Source organism: Diceros bicornis, chromosome 21 (assembly GCF_020826845.1).
Source record: "Diceros bicornis minor isolate mBicDic1 chromosome 21, mDicBic1.mat.cur, whole genome shotgun sequence".
Classification (NCBI taxonomy): Eukaryota; Metazoa; Chordata; class Mammalia; order Perissodactyla; family Rhinocerotidae; genus Diceros; species Diceros bicornis.
Genome location: NC_080760.1, coordinates 25,291,587 through 25,316,921, shown reverse-complemented (window position 1 = coordinate 25,316,921; position 25,335 = coordinate 25,291,587). Strand labels below are relative to the sequence as shown.

At 39.1% G+C, this 25,335-nt stretch overlaps 1 pseudogene; it reads left to right on the top strand.

Moving 5' to 3' along the window:
- Nucleotides 1–25,295, top strand: part of LOC131419412 (glutathione peroxidase 1-like) — a 43,639-nt pseudogene extending 18,344 nt beyond the window's left edge.
- The last annotated feature ends 40 nt before the right edge of the window (nucleotides 25,296–25,335 follow it).

The window sequence follows — 25,335 nt, the reverse complement described above, 5'->3', positions numbered from 1 at the left end:
ACGGCACCAGAAAACCCCAGAGCTTGGCTTTCGGCAGAGTGCTCTGGGGAGTTCTCTGTTGGCTATCAGCACAGATGTGGATTGTGTGGAGGGAACAGCTGGTTTTGGCAGGGAGGCAGCCAGCAACGCCGTGTTTCATCACTCCTCCGTGCCTTCAAATCTCAGTTTTGTTTGCTGCTTATTGTCATGGGTGACCTTCTGGCTGGAACAGAGTGTCTAAATGCGTCTTCTAAAGTAAGAGAGAAAGGCTGCCAGGAAAGCACTTGCAGGGAAGTAGTTTCATTTGGAAATCTAAGGAAGAAGGGAACCAGTTTCAAAAGAGTTTAAGTCCAGGGTGAGTAGCTGGCCAAAAGATAGACATTGTGGATGAAGTAAGAGCTTTGCTCCCAAGAGGATGGGAGAATGGATGCTTCATCAGGAAATGAGAAGTTGCTGACAGGGAGAGATGCTGTCAACTGAAGCAGATCCTTTTGTACCACCCTGTTTCTAAGGATAACAATTCTGAGGCAGGGCATTGAAATAACTTTCACTGTGCCACTGTCCTGCAAGCCCTGGTCCCTGGGGAGCTCGAGCATTGCTGAGGCCAAATTATGCTCACTTACCTCTAAATTCAGGGAAACCTTCATTAAGGATCCTGAGAAAGCAGGAAAATGGGTATTTCCTCAAGTAGAATTTTCCTCCATGTCGATTTCAGGTTTTGATTGTTCTAGGCCGGTCATTTGACGCACACGTGTAATTCCTTGGCCCACAATCCATGCAAGTAGGAGGAGCTTCAAACCTGGGCCTTAGTTAAAAAGAAACTTGACTGATTTGGGACCAGTTGTTGAGTTCTAGGTAAAATTGCCACACAGATCTGGCTTGATTCATTTTATAAAAGAGAAGACCACTCATGTTTTATATCGCCTCAGGGAAAAATAAATTCCTTAATTGCCTGGGAGATTCAAAATTGTATCCACTGCTGAACACTGTCCAGCCTTTTTGCCTTGTTCCTGCTGAGACTGTTTAAGTAATGTGGCTTTATTTAGTTTGGCGTAACTTTTTGTTATTACTGAACAAGAGGGAAGTCAGGTTTTTGATAAGAAATATCATATTATATTCTGGGAATATTTAAATGTCAGTGAAAAAGAAGAAATGTAGGCGGTGTTAACAGTAAAAATCTCCGCATTTTACTCTTAACTACACTGCTGCCACTCATTAAGCCAGTGGTGCCTTGGAAAATACATGGACTTTGGATTTATACCAGAACGGCATTCGTATTCTACCGTTATCAAGTGGTGTATATTTCTTAACTCCCTGAATCTCCATTTCTTCATCTCTACGGTGATGTTTGTCACAAATAGTGTAGGTGTTAATCATCATAATACTTACAACATATCTCACAAATGGCAGGGGCTCAAAATGTCTTAGTTCACTTTCTTTCCTCTTCTCGCTGCCTTACTTGGGAGGTTCTCCTTAATAAAAGCAAAGTTCTATGACAACCCTGAATATTTAGGTCCTCTTCTCTTTAGACTCAGAATAAAATATGGGAGTAAAATATCTTCCTTTTGTACCAATTTATCCAGTAGATCATTGCTGAAAGGAGAGTGTGGTAGAATTATTCAATTTGTATACATAATAGAGGTATTATAACTTCATACAGGGTAGCAAAGGTTTTAAAGGTATGGGTTTGGACTTGAGAAGTACTGAGTTCCTCTTAGGGCTAAGTGACTTGTCCAAGATCAAACCCATCATCTGTGTGACTGAGGATAAATTACTTAGCACAAATATGCCTCCATAATCTGGGAGAAAACTAATACCACTGCCGTCACTAAGTGTCATTCAGTCAAAAATATTTAGTATTCCAGGTACAGAAGACAGAGCTATGAAGAAGACAGATACAAATCCTGCCTTCACTGGGGCTAACATCTAAGTGGGTATGGACAGACAGAAGCATGTAAAAAAATAAATACAAAAGATAAATTCAGATAATGCTACATTCTGTGAAGGACATAAAACAGAGTGATCAGATAGACGGTGACTGAGGAACAGGCAGATAGCATAATACTTTAGTTAGGATGTTCCAAGAAGACCTCTCTAGAGAGATGACACTTGAGCTAAAACCTGAATGGTGCAAAGGAGGCAGTCATGTGAGAAAGTCTGGGGAAGAGAGTTCAAGGATGATGGAAAGCGAAGCGCAAAGGCAGTAAATTGGGAATGAGGTTCGGAGTTGAAGGGAAAGAAAGCTAATGTGAACACGAGAGATGATAAAGTTGGGGAGATGGACAAAGGAGAGATTATGGACTTTGTAGGCCATAGTAAAGAAGCTAGATTTTACTCTAAAAAAATATTTTAAGTAGGTTAATTGATCAGATTTACACTTTTAAAAGATGACTCTATGTAGAGAGTGAAGGATAAACTTCAGGTTTGGTGTACACAATAAATTAGCTAATGCCAATTAGCTAAATTAGCTAATGTCTGTGATTATAATGCTAATCATAAAGCTCTTAACATAGTGCCTGACACATAGTAGACTCTCAATAAATGTTTGCTATTATTAATGATTGGTTCTTATTGATTGTGTATATGAATGTGCCTGTGCTACATAGAATGAACAGGAAATGGTTAAAAACCAATCCTCTAACAATGTCTTCACATTTTAAACCTTGAAGCCAGGGCTGCTAGGGGAGAGGTTAGGGGTATGTTTTAGAACGTCATAAAGGAAACAACTATGAAGAAATTGAATTCTAAGTATTATATAGGGGAAAATGAGGCAACAGGAAGTTTTGAAGTCAGCACCCACAATAGAATCTTTTTTTGGGCCTTTGCAGGCTAAGTGCAGAAAAGTCTGTAAACCTTCTCTTGTTAAAGTGAAGACATCTGTAGCAGGCCAGTTCAGGGCAGTAGGTCAGATAACAGGTGTAATATGCAGAATGAATGGGACCTGAGTTCCCAGCATATATCTGTATGGTAGCAATATAGGAACAGAAATAGTGAGTGTTAACAAAAAATAGTTGATACAGATTCTATATGTTCAAAGAGTGGTAGACAAAGCAACTAAGAATTCTTTCATGTATTCTTGCCTGTGTACAACTCTAATATATGAAGGAAAAAGATTTTTTATGGACCGGTATGGGTAATCATGAGAGCCAGAACTACCAATGATGGATGCCCACCAGGACAAATGAAAGACACAAATAAAGAAATCAAAGAAACTACTGAGAGAGGACTAGGACTGGTTCTTAACGCCATTGATATCCTAATAAAGGGTGACTGAAATTTGTAATGGAATTATACTACAGTCACAACTGCTTATTATTATGTGTGTGTATGTGCGTTTATGTTAACTATTGACTTAAATGTGTATAGTTTATTCTGTAGGGAGGGTTCAATCATTCTTACCTACTTTCTTTTGTTATCTTTATGATGTCTGGAGTTACAAGAGTCTCTCATCTATCATTAAAAAATATACTTGAATCAATTTGACCTAACTGACATTTGAATCCATGTTTCTGATGCCTAGAGAGGAAATAACATATGGGCAACATCTCTTACAAAATGAAGCCTGATCAAGGCCTCTTATTGGTTGAGTTTCTTTGAAAATCATCCAAGTCCACATAAATGTCATCAGAGCAGTCAATCAACAAATGTTTGTTAAATGTCTTGGGTGCTTGGGTACCAGAAGGCAGGTGTATGTTTGTTTTGTTTCTGTCTTGATCCTTTTAGAAGCTGTTAGTGTAACTTGCTTCCCACTCTCAAAAACAAGGCTTCCTTCTGATCCACCAAGCAATGCTGTCAGAAGATGAATTCTTCCAAAATCAATCATAAACTTTGTGCCCCAAATCTTCCAAAGACTGGCCACTGCCTACAAGCTTGGGTCAAACGCTTCATCCTTATATTCTAAGCCCTTTCCCGTACTATTTCCACTTCTTAGTCCTGTGAGAAGAGGAGGCAGGGAGAAGAGATGGAAAGGGAGGAGAAAAGAGGAGAGGAGAGGAGAAGAGGGGAGGGAAAGAGAGGAGTAAAGAGAAGGGAGTGGAGGGAGAGAATTTTTCCATGGTAAAATAAACCAGGAGCACACCATATCCTATAGTAACTTTTTGAATATTCATAATAGCCATCTCCCAGTCAGTGTCAGAGTGTCCCTTAAGAGCTAGGTAATATTGGCCCCATCCCATGACTTCTGGACAGTTTAATGCTCGTTCCAGATCTTTGGTGACTAAACAAGAGGCTTATATTCTCATGGTCACTCTTGGCTCAGAGGTTCTTATTCTACTGAGTAGGTTCAGCTTTCTGAGCATGCTGTTCTCAGCATTATGCCGTTCTACATAACATTAAACCAAGCCTTGTTACATTTCCATGAGAAAATTACTCAAGTAAGATACTGTAATTTGTCTGTACAAATAGCCACAATTATTTCCCTTCCTGTATCTTTACCACTTTGCAATGTGACTTTGCAGCACTTCCCAACAAAAGTGGGAACAATTTCCCCACCCTTGAATCTGTGTTACACTTGTGGCTTGCTTTTGCCAACAGAAAGCTGGGAAGTAATAGTGTGCCAGTTCAAGATTAGGCTTCAAGAAACATTGAGTGCTTCTGCTCTTTGTCTCCTGGAGCTGTCCCAATACCATGTGAATGAACAAGCCTGGTCTAGTCTGCTGGCAATTGAAAGACTATATGCAGCAGAGATGAGCCATCCCAGTTGACACCATCCCGGACCAGCCAGCCCCCAGCTGACCTAGCAACTGACTAATACATATGTAAACTGATAAAGCTAACTGATGCGTAAGGCCTTTGTGTATCACAGATTTTACTCAACTTTTAGGGGATATGAATTGTACACATTGCATTAACTCAAACAACTTAAGAGGATCCCTGTTCTTAAAACTTGGCTATGCTGCCTGTTCATCACCCCTACTCCCACCAACTCCTCATTCTCAGGAGGCAATCCCCCAACCTTCTTTTTTCTCCAAAGTCCTTGCATCTTTGAATGCAGAGTAATCCAGTCCTTTTCAACCCTTGCCACCAAATTCAAATCAGGATCTCCCTCTGCATATCAGAGACATTTCTGCATTCTATTAACTTTTGTTCTTCTATTCCGAGTCTCACCTTTCCTCCCTCACTACAAGCTCCTTCAAGGGGAAGAGAGAAGCATATACCACGCATTTCATCACTGATGGGAATTATGACACTTAGGGCACAATTAGATGCTTTACATGTAAACACTACTGTTAGCTACATTTCTATTACACATGTTAGCATTTTAAAGTCTCTGAGAAGTCCTACAAGGGAGATGTGTGTTTCACTTTGGCCCAATACTTGTCCAAGAAATAAACTCTTCTGTGTGTGTGTGTGTGTGTGTGTGTGTGTGTGTGTCTGTGTGTGTGTAAGACAGAGAGAAAGAAAGAGAGAGAGCTTTGATTATCCTGCTAAACTACTCTTTCTTAGAACACATTTTGGAAAATGCTACCCTTTTGCAAGTTGATCCTCCCTTATTCCCAGCACAGTCACTGGTTTGGTGAAGCTTATTCCTCAAATAGGCCATGTTCATTTCTATCACCTTTCGATGTGTGGAAGGCCCAGTCTTCAAGATTCATCATAATTCCGACATCTTCCATGCAGTGTTTCTCCACCCTTTCAACTCATACTGGCCTCTTTTTTCTTGGATCCCGTGCGGCTCTTGTTTTCCCCCACCCTACTCATTTAGACACTTCCCCATGAGGTAACACATTACTTTTTTTTCTAGGCACTGTAGCTTATTTCCATCATTAAAACTAACAACTAGATTATAAGCTATTTCAGAACAGGAAAACTATTTCATACTTCTTTTGTGTATCCCACAGTGCTGGACAGATAGCAAGCCCTAAAAATCTATTTACCGAATTGAGCTGATAATAAAATAATGAGAATAACTATTTTATTGAGCACTTTCTATATGTCTGGCTTTATATAAGCACATTATCTATGTCATCATATTTCATTTTCAAAACAACCTCACGAAATATTGTTTTCCTTATTTTACAAATGAGAAAATTAAAATGCAAAGAAATGAACTAATTTTCTATTAAATGGCCGAGTTGCAAATCAGACCCAAATCTCATTCCACAGCCAGTGTACTTTAACCACTCAGCCATATTGCCCCCCACATTTATAGCTGTGTTAACTAAATTTTAAGGCATTGCACATAGCCACAGATGTCTGCACTTACCTAACAGACATGATCAATGTATGTACTATTTATTGAATTATCACAAGTTTCAGGCTTGAGATTTTGCTTACTTTCCTTCCCCGACCGCAATTGCAGTGTTCCGTCATAGCAGTCTGGCATAAACGCAAGGTCACTGTGAGATAATAAGAGAAGCAAAAAATACCAGAACAGAATTAGAGCAATCACTAAAATCACTAAAAGAAGCATTAGGAGTTTGTGATGAGCCATTTCCAGGAGATCCACAGCCCACAGCCTAGCAGACTGAGCTATATTTGCTATCATTACAGTAGAGATGGCTATGGTTTGCACACCTGTTGTATTACACTTTGAGATCATGCACATCATTTAAGCAAGGGAAGTTTTTTAGGAATGATATTAGTTTCAGTTTAAATTTGATTTTTGAAAAGTAAACAAAACTGTACATCTAAACCACAGTTAAAGTGAAAGTCTTAGCTTTGTACCTAACAACACATCTTCTTTGGAAGCTTAAAAATCCAAGCTCCCACCAACCCCACCTCAAAAACTGATCTTGGTTCAACTGTGGCTCTGACACTCAGCTCTTTAATTTGGTCTTTGCTGACAGCTGACTTCCATTTTTGCCTGTTTATGGAAGTAAATTAAAAGAACACACTGTCTGTGATCCAGTGGCTCTTGTGGTGGAGTCCTATTCGGTTCCTAAATCAAAACCCAGATAGCTGTCAGGAGAACTAATCCTTATGTAAACACGAATGCATTCGTAGGGCAGAGCGCAGGAGGCTGCAAGTGACAAGTAGGAAGTATGCCACTTCCCCAGGTACTTCAAGGGTGGATGTCTTTGTTATTTCAGTTTCTAAATAATGAGTTTAGAACAATTCACATCAGGTTCAGAAGCTTCTGATGATTGGTGGTGGTGGCCTTTGTTTATGTACACGAGAGTCGCCATTATTTAGTGATCGCAAAAGCATCCCTCTGGCATCAGTACTTACAAAACATGGGGGACAAATACCTGAAAAAAAGCTTCTCATAGCCTTTAACTCATATAACTTCCCTCAAATTCAAGAATGGTTTGGTGAAAGATAGCATTAAGTCTTATGAAAGGAGACTTGATTTTAAGTATAAATAAACTGACAGTATGGCCTGTGTTATTACTAGGTTTTCTAAGCAAGTGAAAAAAAACAAAATCTGATTTTACTGGCAGTGGAATGGCACTTATTAAAGCTATATGACTTATTATATGTTCTTGAAATCTTCAAATCTAAAAACATCAGTGACTATTTCTTTTCCTTGAGACATTATCTTCTTGGAAATATTTGAAATAATCACTGAGAAGTTTCCTCATAAATGTCATGCTGCTTTACGGGGTGTGAACACTCTACCTTCTAGTAACGAGGCAGTATGTTGCTATATAGTCTGATATTAGGAGTATAATACGATCTTGTGAGCTTAATAAAGGGCAAGAAAGATATTCTATGATTTCTACAAAGAATAGCGCTAACTTAAGTGATGGTGGTCTTTATGGGTAATCCTAGTGCATAGGGTAATAAAATGTTTAAGCACTATGATGACCACAAGTGGTTGCATTTCAGAAGAGGATGATAATTTTGCTTTAGACTTGAAAGATTTTTGATATTCCACTTAGCTAACTACAGACAAATATACTCCTGAAGTGCAGAATATCATTAAGTTCTCATCCTTGTTAGAAAAGCAACTCTGGGTAGATTAGCTTAAGAAAGGGTTAATGTGCTACTTCTGAAGACAATTTCATGCAATAATACTCAAGGTATATCATATATATTTTTCTGGGAGCTAATTCCCATGGATTCTAGGCAGATAGGACAACACAATCAAAGGTTCTGAGACAGGGAGGAGGAACTGAAAAGAGCCTAGGGTGTCTGCAGTAGATGAGAGAAAGCAAGAGAGGCAGAGCTCAGATTGTAAAGGCAGCAGTGTAACGCCATGAGAAGGCCTTCAGAGCCTTTTAAAAATGCAATGGGGGGGGGGGCTGCCCTCATGGCCTAGTGGTTAAGTTTGGTGCACTCTGCTTTGGCAACCTAGGTTCAGTTCCCAGGTGTGGACCTACACCACTCGTCAGCAGCCATGCCGTGGTGGGGACCCACGTACAAAATAGAGGAAGACTGGCACAGATGTTAGCTCAGGGCAAGTCTTCCTCAGCAAAAAAAAAAAAAAAGCAATAAGAAACTAAGGAAGGGTTTTAGGCAGGCCACTCTGACTGCTCTGTGGGATAGAAGGAGGCAAGGAGGTTGAGGGCAGACAGCTAAAGAGGCTTTTTCAGTCAGCCAAGGGAGGAATGAGGGCAGCTTAGGCTAGAGTGGCCAGTGTGAATGGAGAGATTCAAATGCTTTCAAATCTTTGTTGGGCATTCTATATGATAAGTGCTATGCTAGGAAGGGGAGACAAAGTGATAAAGACCATAGTCTGTATGTGTGAATTTTAATTTTCAGGAATCTCCATGTCTACAAAGGATAGATAATAAACAGAAAGTTATACTTGAGAATGATAAATGCTATGATATAATCAAACACAGGATATTTTGGAAAGCATATGGAATAGGAAACCAATCCATAGGAAAATCCATGTAAAAAGCATTGGCAACTAATTGATTATCAACTTTTTGTTGAGAAAGCTTTGTATGAATGCAGTTGCAACATTGTATTAGAGAACCTCAGAGTTATTTCTAAAATGTCCCTATCTATGAATTTATTGATGAAGAAACTGGAGTTTAGAAAGGTTAAATGTCTTGGCTAAGGATATACAGATGAATAATCACAAAATCCCTTAAACATTTATCAACAATGACTTGTTCATGATGGTAAATAAGAAACATGGCTCTTCTCACCAAGCTCTCCTAATTAAGATAGAAAGGTTGAAGACGACTACAAAGTTTCTTGCTGAGCAGCTGGGTAGCTGGCAGTGTCATTGACTGAAAAGAGGAACATTGGGAGGGAGTTTTTGAGGTGTCAGGAGCACACAGGAAAAATGGAATGGATTCGATTTGGAGGTGCTTGTGAGATGTTCAAACAAAAATATTAGCAACAACCACCATTTTAATAAAAGGCCAGTATCCTACTTAATAAATATAGTTTAGTGACATCATCTCGCTTTAATTCCTGATTCAAATTAGAGCCAGACACAATTTGTTTCCAGATAAAATATTTATTTTAAATAGGGGTATCATAACAGAAAGATGTGTTTACATTCTCAAATGTGCTAAATACTCCCAAATCAAACTGGCATGGTTTTCTATCTCCTGGGAGCTTAAAGAGAATTTTATTTTTTGTTCGTTTTCTTGCTTTAATTAAATTCATCTTACAGGTCTGAGCAGCAGACACCGTACATTGCTTTAGTTGTTATGGAGAAACATGCATAGTAGAATTCCGTAAGAAAAAAATCATTAATTATTCCTTCTCCCAGGATTGTTCTAGGTACTAGATTGTTTAAAAGGCACACTTTAAATCTGCTCAATGCTCCCCTCAGGTCAGTTCATTTAACATTCCTGGAATGTGTTCCTGGACGAGGATGGTGCTAGTGACAGTAGAGAAAAGAGTGACATCAGTCCACAGCAAGATAAATCACGTCTCAGGAATGTCATCTCTCAATTTATAACTTTGATTAATTGGTTTGGTATAAGTTTGGTTATGTAAAACAATCTAGGCATCTGAAACACACAACCAGAATTCTGAATTCAAATTTTAATTTTCCTAGAAGTGAGGCAAATCACAAGAAAAATTCACAGCAGAGATTTGTCAAGTGAACACACACACAAAACACATACAGCCACCACCTCATGAGAATAATCTTCTTGCTATGTTTTGAAATTAGCATAGTTGCAGTATCCCTTGATTTAAAACATCAAGTTTATAAATATTCCTCATCTACAAACAAGGGGGAGTGGTTCCTTGCAGAGGGTGGAACTTTTGCTGGGTCATTGTGCTTTATTCTGATTGGAGGAAACCCTCGAGGGGAGGAGAGAGGAGGAGCTCTACTTACTAGATGAAGCCACAGGGACCATACACTAAGGTCCTTTTGGCCCTTAGGGTGCTTTTGGCCAAGTGAAGAGATTCAGATCAAAATCAAGTTTCTTCCCCATTGTAGAGCATGGATAGAAGGGACTACTTTTGAAGATGTTTCTTTATCTTATGTTTTTTTGAGATTTCTTGGTGGAGAGATACAGATGTCCAAAATGAGGAGAACTGTGATTGGGCAAACTCAGGAGGAAGTGGGTAGCGGGTGAGGGAGGGCTAGAAGTTACCCCACTTCATTACCTTCTTTGGCCTTTAGAATAAACTGATCAATCATATCTCACAAGGGGTTTAGGTCCAACACTCTGAAACGCATCTGATTATCATTCCCAAGGGAAATTGGCTCATGCTGCATCATTATGCTGTCAAGAAATCAAAGGCCTCTTCCTGCATCAGAGACTCTGGTTTGCCTTTTTTTGTCCATTTTTTGTGACCCTCACCTGCGATTGGCTTGCAGTTGCCTAAATGTACAGTTATCAATACACAGCCCTTCTCTGGGGGCTGGCTTACTATATTCACTTCTCATTTTTATTGGGGAATCGCCTTTACATACATTTTAAATCAACTTTGGAATTTAATATCAATATATAACATTGTTTATAGGGGAAAATACATTCTAGTTTCAAAGCGATCAACTTGAAATGGTATTGCTACCACCCAACCTATTTGTGATTTTGCGACCCTTGTACCTATTTAGCCTAACTTCCTGTGTATTCCTCATCAACAGTATAATACTCTTAAGAGACAAGTAATGTAGATATTAAAGAAGATGAAATGCGTCAACACAAGGATTTCTTCCATTGAGTCTTAGTATTGGAAGTTATCATTAAGTCATGTAGTCAAATTCCCTCATAATGTATTTGATCAAATTGTGGCCCAGGGACTCATAATTGGAGTGGTCATCTACTTTATTCGTCGGTATGAATACTCTTAGAATGCTGGAGCTACAGGTGTAAAATGGGGCAATGTGGGGCACACTGAGACACATATTCTACTCATAATCAAACTTGCCCAACATGCTGTGTTAATGACAGAGATAATATCATAAGCCTGGGAAGCCTGAAGCTTTGTCCTTATATCACACTGAATGAAAAGAAATTTGATTCATGCAATTTGGAGAAGTTTATCATCATAGGTTTCTCTCATCCTGCACTAACATAAGATAAAATATATTTTCCATGTTAATTTAACTTTATACCAAAACATGTTTTAACAGGTTTTAATGTTATATGTATATAACATGTTTTATAAAACATATTAATACTTTACTAATGATAAAATTCATGTTGATAACATTTATTAAATTTTATTTACATTAACATATAGACAATACATTCCCTGCCATATTTTGAGTGGCTGTGAGAATCAGTTGGATCTGAAAGTTTTTGATGAAGTGTATAACCATACAAAACTGAATATCAATAACCTTTTAGAGAATGTAAAATGAAAGTCAGTAAAATCAAAGGAAAACTATCATAGAGAAATATGTAGTAAGTCATAGCCATAGAGCATTCAAAATATATCACTTTATGAGAAAATATATTAAAAAGTGGTGAAGCAAATTTTATTTTAGAGAATAACTTTATTCATAGATGATAGCAGAAACATGGGCAACATTCTAAACTATCAAATGATGGCTGTCTTGTAAATTCTAAGCTATCACATAATTGCAGTAGGTCAACTTTAAAGCAAATAAACTCGAGGTGACCCAAGTGGTAGAAACTGGAAGATTAAGAATACCAGGATCATAGTCCCACTTCTTGGAATCCCATTTCTTAGACTCCAACCACTGACTCTTAGCCATTACAACTCAGCATTATTTTCCCTTCTTTTCAACTACCTGGAAGACGGTGGCTAACCAAAAATAATTTCCATTTCTTTATTAAAAAGACAACGTCTTACGTTAGAGCTCACTACAAGGAAGAAATCAAACTCACTGCAATGCAAGGTGCAAACTTGGCCAAGTAAGTGAATTATAAAAGAGACTGTGGGATTTGTCTTACATCAACATCCAAAAATAAAGCTAGTCTCTGAGAGATCAAAGCACCTTATAGATCCCTAGCAACACAATTAAATTCTCTCTCCACAATAATCAGGTTGCTAACCAGATCCAGGGTGTTTGCTGGATAGGAAGCATACCTCTCACATTTTTACCATCACTGTTTAAATACTAACTTAAGAAAAAAAAATCTCTGTACTTCTAGGGAAATAAAAAAAAAGAGGACTGCTCCACCAAGTGAAAAGACCGAAGCTTGATATAAGTACCTCTTGAAACTGAAATATTCATAAGAATTATCTGGGGAGTGTGCCATTTTCTGGACCCCGCCTCTAGAGATTCTAATTCTGTATGGCTGGAATGGAGACCAGGAATCAGTATCTTTGAGAAGTCCTGCTAAAGTACTCTAGCCCCCTTGTCTATTTTTTCATAGCATAGGAAGCATGTGTGTGTGTGTGTGTGTGTGTGTTGTGTTGGGGGCTTGAGAAATCTAGATGAAATAATTAATTTGTTTTATCCTTAAAAAAAAGTAAATTTCCAAGGCCAGTCCAGTGGCATAGTGGTTAAATTCACGAGCTCCGTTTCAGTGGCCTGGGGTTCGCAGGTTTGTATCCTGGGCGCTGACCTACACACCACTCATCAAGCCATGCTGTGGTGGCATCCCACAGCATGGAGGAAGATGGCACAGATGTTAGCTCAGGGACAGTCTTCCTCAAGCAAAAAGAGGAAGATTGACAACAGATATTAGCTCAGGGCCCATCATCCTCACCAAAAAAAAAAAAAAAGCAAATTTCTAATAAAATTGGTTTGTATGTAAAAAAGTAGTTGTTTAGATAAACTACTTTTCCATGGGCTTCAAAATATTTTTACCCCTAAATACTTACAATTTTCATGTGGTTTCTCTTTTAACTATAAATATCTCCTCAAAAGAAGATAACATTTGAAAGGATAATGAAAAGCAATGGAATATAATCTCAAATAACTTTGACTTTTAAGAGAGAAATCAAAATTGGTATAGATAAGCATAAAAACAATTAATTAAAGTCCTGAGGGAAAGTTTTAGGAGCTGGGATTGTTTAGTCTAGAAAAGAGGTGATTAGGGAATATTTTTTATAATGGCCAAGCCTAAAACATTAGCTTACACTAAGAAGAGAGCTGACATTTCTTCCTCTCAATTGGACAAAGAAAGTATGCTTCTTGGTGATTTTACAAGCATTTGTTTACATCTTTTCAATAGATAGATCTTTTCTCTCATCTCCCTTCTTCCTCTCCATTTCATACTTCCTCTCTCCCTTCCTTCCTTATGAAAACGGAGCATCTGTTATATGCTGGGCACAAAGGAAATGAGGTTGGTTTAAGTTAGGTACATTTGGTCACAGAACATTTCATGGAGAAGGTTACTTGGCTATTTCAACATTTTATGAAATGTCTATGTATAAAATAACATATGGTATGGATTGCACAGGAGGTTTCTCACAAAGACCACTTGCTTCAGGAAATTTCAGTCTAACTTTCACTTTGTCGATCTTCAACAAGAGATTCTAGTAACATGATTCAATTTCAGAGTGTAGAGTATTATAGAAATTATTAAGTCCAGAACAGTTGAGAGGCTAGCAGAAAACTTTTTCTATTACTGGTTTCACTGATAGTGGAAATGATCATTAAGTCTACTTGGCAGGCTTTTCCTCAAATTGCTACTCTGTTCTTTTATTAAATGATCAAAGAAAGAGACTATTGACCAAATGGAGGGCCAAATCAGGTGTCAGAGTATTTGGTTCTATTTTAGCAATTATTGATAATAAACTTTGAATAAGCTGCTTAACTCATCTGAGTTTCATCTATTCCTCTCCATCAGCCTTCCTGTAACATTTATGTGACCTGTTTTTTAAGAAACATTCCTCTCACATCTTGAGGCTCATTTTGGTTCAGTCTAGGACCTGGAAAAGGAGCATCTACTAGGTGCGCTGCTGAGAAATGTGTTCATTAGGCCCCAAAAGAGTCACAAAGGTCAAAAAGAGTGACCACAGCTGGCTCAGTCCAAGCAAATATGCAAGGATGAAGTAGTGAAGGATGCTGATGGGAGGCCAAGAAGAATGATGGAGAACATGACAGAAGATAATTATAATGAGGACCCAAGCAAACTGGAGGTTGGCACGGAGAAATACTGTTAAACAGTGAGTCCCTGGGAGAGAGACTGGCAGAGATAGGAAGTGGGGCTCAGGAACAAGACTTGCATCCAACTGGGTTTTGGCCTTAGGACTTCTAGCAAGAATGTGAATGAATCAGTAAACGTTTTTAATTAGAAGTAATATGCGCACCTTAAGAATGACTAAATTATATCTTTTTACAAATAAAATACAATTATAGGTTTTCACTAACTCAAAATTCTCTACGTTCACTCCAAGTCAGACTTGAAACTTGTCTGCAGCCTCCATATCATGTCATATTTCGCCATCTAGTGGCTGATTTATGGTATAAGGCAAAACCTACTCAAACCCAAACTTTCCGGATGTTTTGTGGAAAACCTGAAGCATTCATTCAACTTTGCAAAACGTTGGAGATTCTATTTGTTTTCTTTACATGCTGTCTTGTTCCAAATAGAATACATAGTGGGTATGCTTTGGGGTTAAAATTTCAGGTCATGAAAGGGCTGAGCAAGTTTGAGAACATAAAATCAAACAAAATTATAAATAAATTTTCACTCACTATTTTTCTTACCATTAAAAAAAATCACTTTTCTTGGTATTTCTCTTCCACTCAAAGTTTATATAAACTGAAATCCAATAAGTTTCTCCAATCGAGTCATTCTGGCTGGTTCATTTTATTATTGTATGCTAAAACCAATCTAACTCTGATTTAATTACATCAAATTGTGTAGATCATTTTCCCCATCCTTTGTCCAGCTTTTGTTTCCCTTTGTGTCCCTTGTTTGTGAAAGAGATATCACTTGACATCTTTGCATTATTAAAAACAATCTATGGTTCAACTTCTTGTTGCCTCAGGCAAGACATGACACTGATTATTATCAAATTAGCTTATAATTTAAATAAAACATTCTGGAAACTTGAATTCTTTGTTCTATCCAGCATCAAGTCCCTTTAGGACTGCTTAATGTAATGTTGGTACTGCAGGGAACATGTGACCAACACTCCACATTCAACATTCAGCGTACGCCGAAGGTCAAACACAGGAACGAGGAAGCCCTGTGATGAACCGTTTCTGTGAGGGTCTGAGAAGAGCACAGCATACTTCAAAACCACATTTGGATAAAATGGTGAGTGCACAGGAATTTAGTTTAGTTTAGTGGCTAAGAGCCTGCTTTGGAGGGAATTGACAGACTCGCATTTCCAGTTCGGATACTTACTAGCCGTGGTGACTTGTTTGAGTTGTTCAACCTTTTTAAGCTTCAGTTCCTTTATCTATCAAATAAGGAAATTGTAAAGATTAAATAAAATATTTTACATATAGCTTAGTCTTAGGAAAGTGTCTGGCACACAGTAAGCATTCAATAAATAATAGTTGTTGTGATGATAAAGCTGATAGTGACTGGCAGACAACGTTTTGTCATAAATTTCTAATTCTGCCGAAATAACCTTTTATAGTGTAAATTCTTGGCTTATCCTGTAACTGTGAGATCCTCTTTGGGGCAGCCTCCACTATAAGCACTGACGCCTAAGGAATGATTTGCATATGATGGTCGAAGATATTTTACTTTAAACAAGAGAGGAAAGAGTGTCAAAAAGAAGAGTCAAAGTCACGGGTCTCATTCATTCCAGTACTAGAGGCCTGGCTGTGCCAAGGGGACCGCTCCAAGGCCAGCGTAGTGCCTGAGGAAGGAGGAAACCCATGTTTAGATCCTGGAAATGTGTTTTCCATACTTGTGAAACTTTGAGCTGGAACAGGGACTCAAATAAGGAATAAGGGCCACCTCGTTTATAATAATCAAAAAGCTCCTCTCCAGACTGTGTTGGAGATGAGAAGTGGGGAGCAGTTTGAGACCAAATGAGCCACTGAAAGGCAGATTAGACCTTGTGCTCTACAATTTCCCAGCTAGATTAATTTGAGGCAAATCATTGAGCACTGTGGAGTCTGTTCTTTTGACATCTACAGGGAATAATGTGGCCTTTGGAAGCAAATCGCAGTGCACTGTGGCTGTACCTTTGACATCTACAAGGAATAACGCAACCAGGAATGCTCAGAAGATCACACTGTCCTGCGACTGTGGAAACTTCGTGACAGCAGGTACCCACCTGTCTTGCGTCTCACTGCCTTCTCTGGGCATAGCAAAATGCTCAACACTCTGTAGGTGTTCACATCTTATTTGCTGAAAGAGTGAGCAAATGCACTCATTGCAGTTATCCATCCTGAAACCTAGACCTGTATCTATAACTGCCTCAAGGAGAGGCCCAATTGGACATGTGGAAGGCTGCACAAAAGTGATGGGGAAAAACAATCTTTCATTTCCACCCTTATAGCCTAGTTTCACGAATGGTGCTACTAACCACCTCATTGTTCACGTCAGGATCCCATTTTCATCCTTGTTTTTTCTCTTTTACTCACTCTAGGAATTCTGTCCTTTCTAACTCCTAACTGTATTTGGAATACGTGCAGTTTTGTCTGCCTCCTCTACCACACCTCTGTTTCAGAACACTGGACTTGCCTGAATCACTGCAACAACCTTTAAGATTGCTTTCTCCACATTCACTCCTGTTCTCCTTCAATTCATTTATTATGAATAACAGACCACTGGGAAATAAAAACATTCCAGCACACTGTCAAAGCTGAAGAAAGGAGGCACGTGTTACGACGGGCAGAGTGCTGAGATGGAACAGAAGAGTTCTAAGTTCTGTTTCTGGCTCTATTACTGCCTGGATAAGTGAATTTAGGCATGTCTCTGCCTCTCTCCGGATACTGGCTTCTTCATCTGTAAAATAAAGACCTTGGTTCAGATGATTTCTAAGGATACTTCAAATTTTAAAATTTAAGGATGTTGTTAAAGATGTTTCTAATTCTAGAGCAAATGCCTTTTGTGATGCTTTAAAATTGATTTTAATAATAGAGTTGTGTCAGATATCATGATTTTTGAAATCTGCAGACTTGAAGCAATGACCAAATTAAAAAGGATTAAGGACTCAGATTGACACAATTGCTGATGCTGGGAAAGAAATTGACCATGTACCAAATATTGACTTTAACATGACTCATCCTTATTTCAAATTTGAATAGCCTCGAACTGATAAGTGATCTTTTCTAGTCATGAAACTTCTGGCAATTCTTATACTCATAGTTTTGAAAGAGGTAAATGGATTTTATATACGACCTTTTGAAATTTGAAGTGAAAATACCATGTTTGCTTGTATACTACCAGAATGGTAATGGGAGAACAGAAAGGCCTTAGAATGTAGGCTCTGTGAAAACTGGAATCCTGTCTATTTTTGCTCACCGTGGTAATCCCAGAGCATATTATATTTGTTCCAAAAATATTTGTTGAGTCAGTTAAGGAAAATAAAGCATCGGCCTTATCTACATCCCCATGTTCATAGCAGCATTATTTACAATAGCCGAGACATGAAACAACCTAAGTGTCCATTGATGGATGAATGGATAAAGAAATTGTGATATATTTCGTGTGTGTGTGTGTGTATATATATATATACATATATATATAACACAATGGAATATTATTCAGCCATTAAAAAACAAGGAAATCCTACCAATTGCAACAACATGGATAGACCTTAAAGGCATTATGTTAAGTGAAATAAGTCAGACAGAGAAGACAAATACTACATGATTTCACTTATATGTAGAATCTAAAAAACAAACAAACAAATAAACAAAAACACAAAACTCGTAGAAAAAGAGATCAGATTTGTGGTTACCAGAAGCAGGAGGTAGGGGGAGGGGGAATTGGAGGAAGGTGGGTCAAAAGTAAAAACTTTCAGTTATAAGATAAATAAGTACTAGGGATGTGATGTACAACATGTACAGTTAACACTGCTACATGATATATAGGAAAGTTAAGAGAGTAAATCCTAGGAATTCTCATCACAAGGAAAAATTATTTTTCCTTTTTTTTTTATTGTATCTGTATGAGATGACGGTCATTGTGGTAATCATTTCACAATATATGTAAATCAAACCATCATGTTGTACATGTTAAACTTATATAGTGATGTATGACAATTATTTCTCAATAAAAATGGGGGGAAAAAATAAATCAATCCAGCAAAAACAACCAGAAAATCGTCAGTTATTATTTTACCTAGCCAATTGTCTAGCAAAGTAAAGTTTTGTGGACTATAGCCAGTTGTACAGGTGCCTCACTGAAGGGGTATGTGGTAGACTGATTACAAGAGTGGCCCCAATTCTCCACCTCACATCCATGTCCATTGCAATGTGACTTTGAAGCTTCTTCCTTCAAGAGTTGGGGTCTATTCCCTACCCCTTGAGTCTAAGCTGCTTTGTAACTTGCTTTGGCTAATAGAATGTGGCAGAAATGATGGTATGTCATTTTCAAGCATAGACCTCAAGAGGCCTTGCAGCTTCTGTTTTCTCTATCAGACACCAGCCTCTGCAGAGAATAAGCCTAGGCTGGTCTACTGGAGGTTGAAAGACCATATGGAGCAGACATAAGCTGATCCAGTCAAGGTTATTCTAGACCAGCCAGCCCTTAGCCAATCTGGTGCCGACTACAAATAAATGGTAAGCCCAGTTGAGATAAGGCAAGACTGGCCCATACCAGCAGAACTGTCCAGGGAACTCATAGATTTATAAGAAATAATAAATAGCTATTATTTTAAGCTACTAAGTTTCAGTGTGGTTTGTTACACAATATTCTTCTGGCAATGGATAACTAATAAAGAGTGAAAAGGGGGCTTTTGTCAAGCCAGGAAGCCTAGTGTGGACTTGTGTCTATTCAAAGGAAAGTCTGTCTTTATCTGACTTGCACTTGAGCTAGCAGTAGCCCCGACTGTAGCTGCTGAAATAGGGAAGACACTTTCCCCTGAAGTGAAACCTCTGAAAATTTGTTTGGAATAACTAATTACTGCTTTTACAAAAACATCCTTTCAGGTGTGGAATTTAGTGTTACATCATGAAACTAGAGTTTGCAAGGCTATTATGCAAAAGCTTCTGGCTAGGAGCTCTGTCTGTAGTCAGGGCACCTTTCACCAGGTGGGCTGTGATACCTTGGTCCACGGAGCAGCTAGGCTTCCATAGGAGACATCAGCATACATTTCCACTTACTGATAATTCTAAAAATATTAACACTCTCTGTACAGAAACAGTTGAGCATAAATGCTCAAGAATGAAGTAGATAGTTTTAATGATCTCGTTATTATTGGAAACAAATATCCAGGGACAATTTGGTAACTTTCCAATGAAATCTTTAACTGCCATTGATCTGCTTAAATTGACCACGGTTTTTCCATAGTTCTGTCCAACTATGAGTAACATACCATTTAAACCTCATTCTGATTCTTTCAAATCAGGAATTTTTTTTAAATTAGGAACTTAAAAAATCAAATATTTCCTGGGTCTTATCTTGTTAAAAGTGGTTGCAGGTGGCTTTAAATATGTATTGCTTAAAGGCTTCTCTCCATCGAGGCCACACAATGACTAATCCCCTACTGGACTGATGATTCCAGATAAAATCTGGTCATTTGTTCAAGCTAAATACTTGTTTTTCTTACCTCATTTTGTTTATACAAAAGTTGGATGAGATCAATCTTTATGCACCTCTTTGCCTAACATGTAAAAACCTTCCAAGAGTCTTTAATCCTCTCAGAAAAAAAGTGTCTGTATATTTTTCTCAAAAAATAACATTTAACTAGAAGTTGGCTTAATTAAAAATAATATTTCCTGGGGTAGCCCCAGTGGCCTAGTGATTAAGTTCAGCATGCTCCACTTCGGAGACCCGGGTTTGGTTTTCGGGCACAGACCTACACCACTTGTCTGTCCAGTGGCCATGCTGTGGAGTGGCTCACATACAAAAAGAGGAAAATTGGCAACAGATGTTAGCTCAGGGTGAATCTTTCTCACCATAAATAAATAATTTAAAAATTAAAAATTAAAAAAATAAAAATATTTCTTCAACTAATACTGATTAATTAAATTAATTAATTGAGTTAATAGGGTGATCCAATTAAAAAATGGGCAGAGGAATTGAATAGGCATTTTTCCAAAGAAGACATACAAATGGCCAACAGGTACATGAAAATGTGCTCAGTATCACTAATCATCAGGAAAATGCAAATCCAAACTACAATGGGATATCATTTCACACCAGTTAGAATGGCTGTGATCAAAAAGATAAGAAATAACTGCTTGCAAGCATATAGAGAAAAGGGAACCGTTGTGCACTGCTGGTAAGAATGTAAATTAGTGCGGCCACTATGGAAAACAGTATGACTTTCCTCAAAAAATTAAAAATAAAACTACCATATGATCCAGCAATTCCATTTCTGGGTGTATATCCAAAGGAATCACTATCTTGAAAAGACATCTGCACCTCCATATTCATTGCAGCATTTCTTGCAATAGCCAATACAGACATACCTTGTTTAACTGCACTTCACAGATATTGCGTTTTTTACAAATTGAAGGTTTGTAACCCTGCCTCAAGCAAGTCTATTGGCACCATTTTTCCAACAGCATTTACTCACTTCATGTCTCCATGTCACATTTTGGTAATTCTCACAATATTTCAGACTTTTTCATTTATTAAATTTGTTATGGTGATCTGTGAAAAGTTATTTTTGATGTTACTATTGTAATTGTTTTGGGGCACCATGAACTATGCCCATATAAGATGGAGAATTGAATGAATGTGTATGTTTTGACTGCTCCACTGACCAGCTGTTAGTCTCTCTCCATCTCCTCAGGCCTCCCTATTCCCTGAGACGTAACAATATTGAAATTAGGCCAATTAATAACCCTACAATGGTCTCTAAGGGTTCAAGTGAAAGGAAGAGTCACACGTCTCTCACTTTAAATCAAAAGCTAGAAATGATTGAATTAGAGAGGAAGGCATGTGGAAAGCTGATATAGGCCAAAAGCTAGGTTGTGCCAAACAGTTAGCCAAGTTGTGAATGCAAAGGAAAAGTTCTTGAAGGTAATTAAAAATGCTACTCCAGTGAACACATGAATGATAAGAAAGTGAAACAACCTTATTGCTGATATGGAGAAAGTTTTAGTGGATAGAAGACCAACCAGCCACAACATTCCCTTAAGCCAATGCCTAATCCAGAGCAAGGCCCTAACTCTCTTCAGTTCTATGAAGGTTGAGAGAGATGAGGAAGTTGCAGAAGAAAAGTTTGAAGCTAGCAGAGGTTGGTTCATGAAGTTTAAGGAAAGAAACCATCTTCATAGCACAAAAGTGCAAGGTGAAGCAGTAAATGCTGATGTAGAAGCTGCAGTAAGTTATCTAGACTATCTAGCTAAGATAATTAATGAAGGTGGCTATTGTCAACAACAGATTTTCCAACGTAGATGAAACAGCATTATACTGGAAGAAGATGTCATCTAGGACTTTCATAGTAGAGAGGAGAAGTCAGTACCTGGCTTCAAAGCTTCAAAGGACAGGTTGACTCTCTCATTAAGTGCTAATGCAAGTGGTGATGTTAAGTTGAAGCCAGTGCTCATTTACCATTCTGAAAATCCTAGGACCCTTAGGAATCATGCTAAATCTACTCTTCCTGTGCTCTGTAAATGGAACAACAAAGCCTGGATGACAGCACGTCTGTTTACAACATGGTTTACCAAATATCATAAGCCCACTGTTGAGAAATACTGCTCAGAAAAAAAGATTCCTCTCAAATATTACTGCTCATTGACAATGCACATGGTCATCCCAGAGCTCTGATGGAGATGTACAACAAGATTAATGTTGTTTTCATGCCTGCTAACACAACATCCATTCTGCAGCCCAGGGATCAAGGAGTAATTTCAACTTTCAAGTCTTATCATTTAAGAAATACATTTCATAAGACTATAGCTTCCACAGATAGTCATTCCTCTGATGGATCTGGGCGAAATCAATTGAAAACCTTCTGGAAAAGATTTGCCATTCTAGATGCCATTAAGAACATTTGTGATTCATGGGAAGAGGTCAAAATATCAACATTAACGGGAATTTGGAAGAAGTTGATTCTAACCGTCAAGGATAACTTTGAGGAGTTCAAGATTTCAGTGAGGAAGTAACTGCAGATGTGGTAGAAATAGCAAGAGAACTAGAATTAGAAGTGGAGCCTGAAGATGACTGAATTGCTGCAATCTCATGATAAAACTTTAATGGATGAGGAGTTGCTTTTTATGGATGAGTAAAGAAAGTGGATTCTTCAGATGGAGTCTACTCCTGGTGAAGATGCTGTGAAGATTGTTGAAATGACAACAAAGGATTTATAATATTACATAAAATTAGTTGATAAAGCAGTGGCAGGGTTTGAGAGGATTGACTTCCATTTTGAAAGAAGTTCTACTGTGGGTAAAATGCTATCAAACAGCATTGCATGTGACAGAGAAATCGTTCACGAAAGGAAGAGTCACTGGATGCAGAAAACTTCATTGTTATCTTATTTTAAGAAGTTGCCACAGCCACCCCAACCTTCAGCAACCACCACTCTGATCATTCAGCAGCCATCAACATCAAGGCAAGACCGCCCCCATCAGCAAAAAGATCGTGACTTGCTGAAGGCTCAGATGATAGTTAGCATTTTTTTAGCAATAATGTATTTTTTAATTAAGGTGTGTACATTTTTTTTATTATTATTATTTTTATGGGGAGGGAAGATTGGCCATGAGCTAACATCTGTTGGCAATCCTCCTCTTTTTGCTTGAGGAATATTGTCGCTGAGCTAACATCTGTGCCAATCTTCCTCTGCTTTTTATATGGGATGCCACTGCAGCATGGCTGGATGAGCAGTGCATAGGTCTGAGCCCAGGATCCAAACCCACAAACCCAGGGCCACTGAAGTGGAGGGTTCAAACTTAACCGCTATGCCACTGGGCCAGCCCTACATTGTGTTTTTAGACACAATGCTAGTGCGTACTTAATAGACTACAGTATAGTGTAAATAACTTTTATATGCATTGGAAAACCAAAAAATGTGTATGACTTGCTTTATTGCAATATTCACTTTATTATGATATTTGCTTTATTGTGGTGGTCTGGAACTGAACCTGCAATATCCCTGAGGTACGCCTTTACTGTATGATCTCACTTATATCTAAAAAAACAGAACTCAGGGCCAGCCCGGTGGCATAGTGGTTAAGTTTCCATGCTCTGCTTTGGCGGCCCGGGGTTCACCGGTTCAGATCCCGGGCGCAGACATGCACACCGCTTATCAAGCCAAGCTGTGGCAGCATCCCACAGACAAAATAGAGGAAGATGGGCACAGTTGTTAGCTCAGGGCCAATCTCCCTCACCAAAAAAACCCCCCAAAAACTGAACTCATAGAAACAGAGAACAAAATGGTGGTTACCAGAGGCAAGGGGTGGGGTCGGGGTGGGGAATTGGTGAAGGTGGTCAAAAGGTGTAAACTTCTAGTTATAAGATAAATAAGTTCTGGGGATGTAAAGTACAGCATGGTGACTATAGTTAACAATACTGTATTGTATATTTGAAAGTTAAGACATTAAATTTTAAAAGTTCTCATCACTAAAAAAATTATAACTGTGGTGATGGATGTTAACTAAACTCATTGTGGTAATCATTTTGCAATATATACATACATAAAATCACTATGTCGTACACTTTAATACAATATTATATGGCAATATAAATAAATAAAATAATAGATAAATAGAAGAGTTAATAAGGTGACATGGTATCCTAAAACGGGACTGTGGGCTTAAAGTTCACCAAGACGGGCAGAGGGGTGGGATAGAGAAGATAATGGTCTCATACTATGACTCACTGCTTGGGCAACATCTGGAGTTTCTATGGTCAGTCTGAGAATCGTGTTTGAGAAGGCACGTTGATAAACTAGCACCAGTCCAGAGGAAGATACCACGTTGTTGTAGAGCTTGGGAACCCTGTCACACGAAACATGGTTGAAGGAGCTAGAAGACAGGAAAATTTGAGGGAACACCAGTGACTTCAACTTTCTGCAGGACTGTCAGGCAGCATAAAGATTTGGCTTCCTCCAGCGCTTCCATGGATAGAATTTAGGATCCTTGAAACATTGTAACTCAAATCACATTATTTCCACGTGTTAAAAACACTCCCGGGCTTGGCATCCTTCTTACAATGAAATCCAATTTTCCCACCTTTGCCCCAACTGACAGCATATGAACCACTCTGCCCCTCACTCACTAGGGTCCAGACACATTAGGTTTTGGTGTCCCTTCAACACACAAAATGTGAACCCACCGCAGGAGCCTGATACTTGCTGTTGCCTAACTGAACAAGGAACTAAATGAACAAATACAGGAAACATTAGAAGTGGGATCAGGTTAAAGATAGCAGATTTTGCTCAATACAGGGAAGAACTGAGGCTCTCCTAGTCCGAAGCTCACCCTTCGTTTCTTCGACACCCACCCCATGTGGTGTCGTGCCTGGGACCCTGCGCTCGGTGTAGCCTTCTCTGCGCGCCCGTGAGCCTGGGCCCCGTGCTGCCCATTGAGACTGTGGCGCGGCTCTCGGGCACAAGGGTCGGGGACGAACGAGCTGCAGCGGCACCTTGGGCCCCGCGGCCTGGGCCTGCTCGGCTTCCCGTGCAACCAGTTCGGGCAGCAGGAGAACGCCAAGAACGAAGACATCCTGAATTCACTCACGTACCTCCAACCCGGACACCGGTTCGAGCTCAACTTCAAGCTCTTGAGAAGCGCGAGGTGAACGGCGCAGGCGCGCTCGCTCTTCGCCTTCCTGCGGGAGGCTCTGCCTGCGCTTAGTGACGATGCCACTGCGCTCACGACCGGCCCCAAGTTCATCTCCTGGTCTCCAGTGTCCCGCAACGACGTCGCCTGGAACTTTGAGGAGTTCCTGGTGGGCCCGGACGGCGTCCCTGTGCGCAAGTGCAGCCGCCGCTTTCCGACCATTCACGTCGAGCCCGACATCGAAGCCCTGTTGACCCAGGAGCCCAGCTGTGCCTAGGCCGCCCCCGCTATCCCTGCTGCTTGGCAGTCACAGTGCT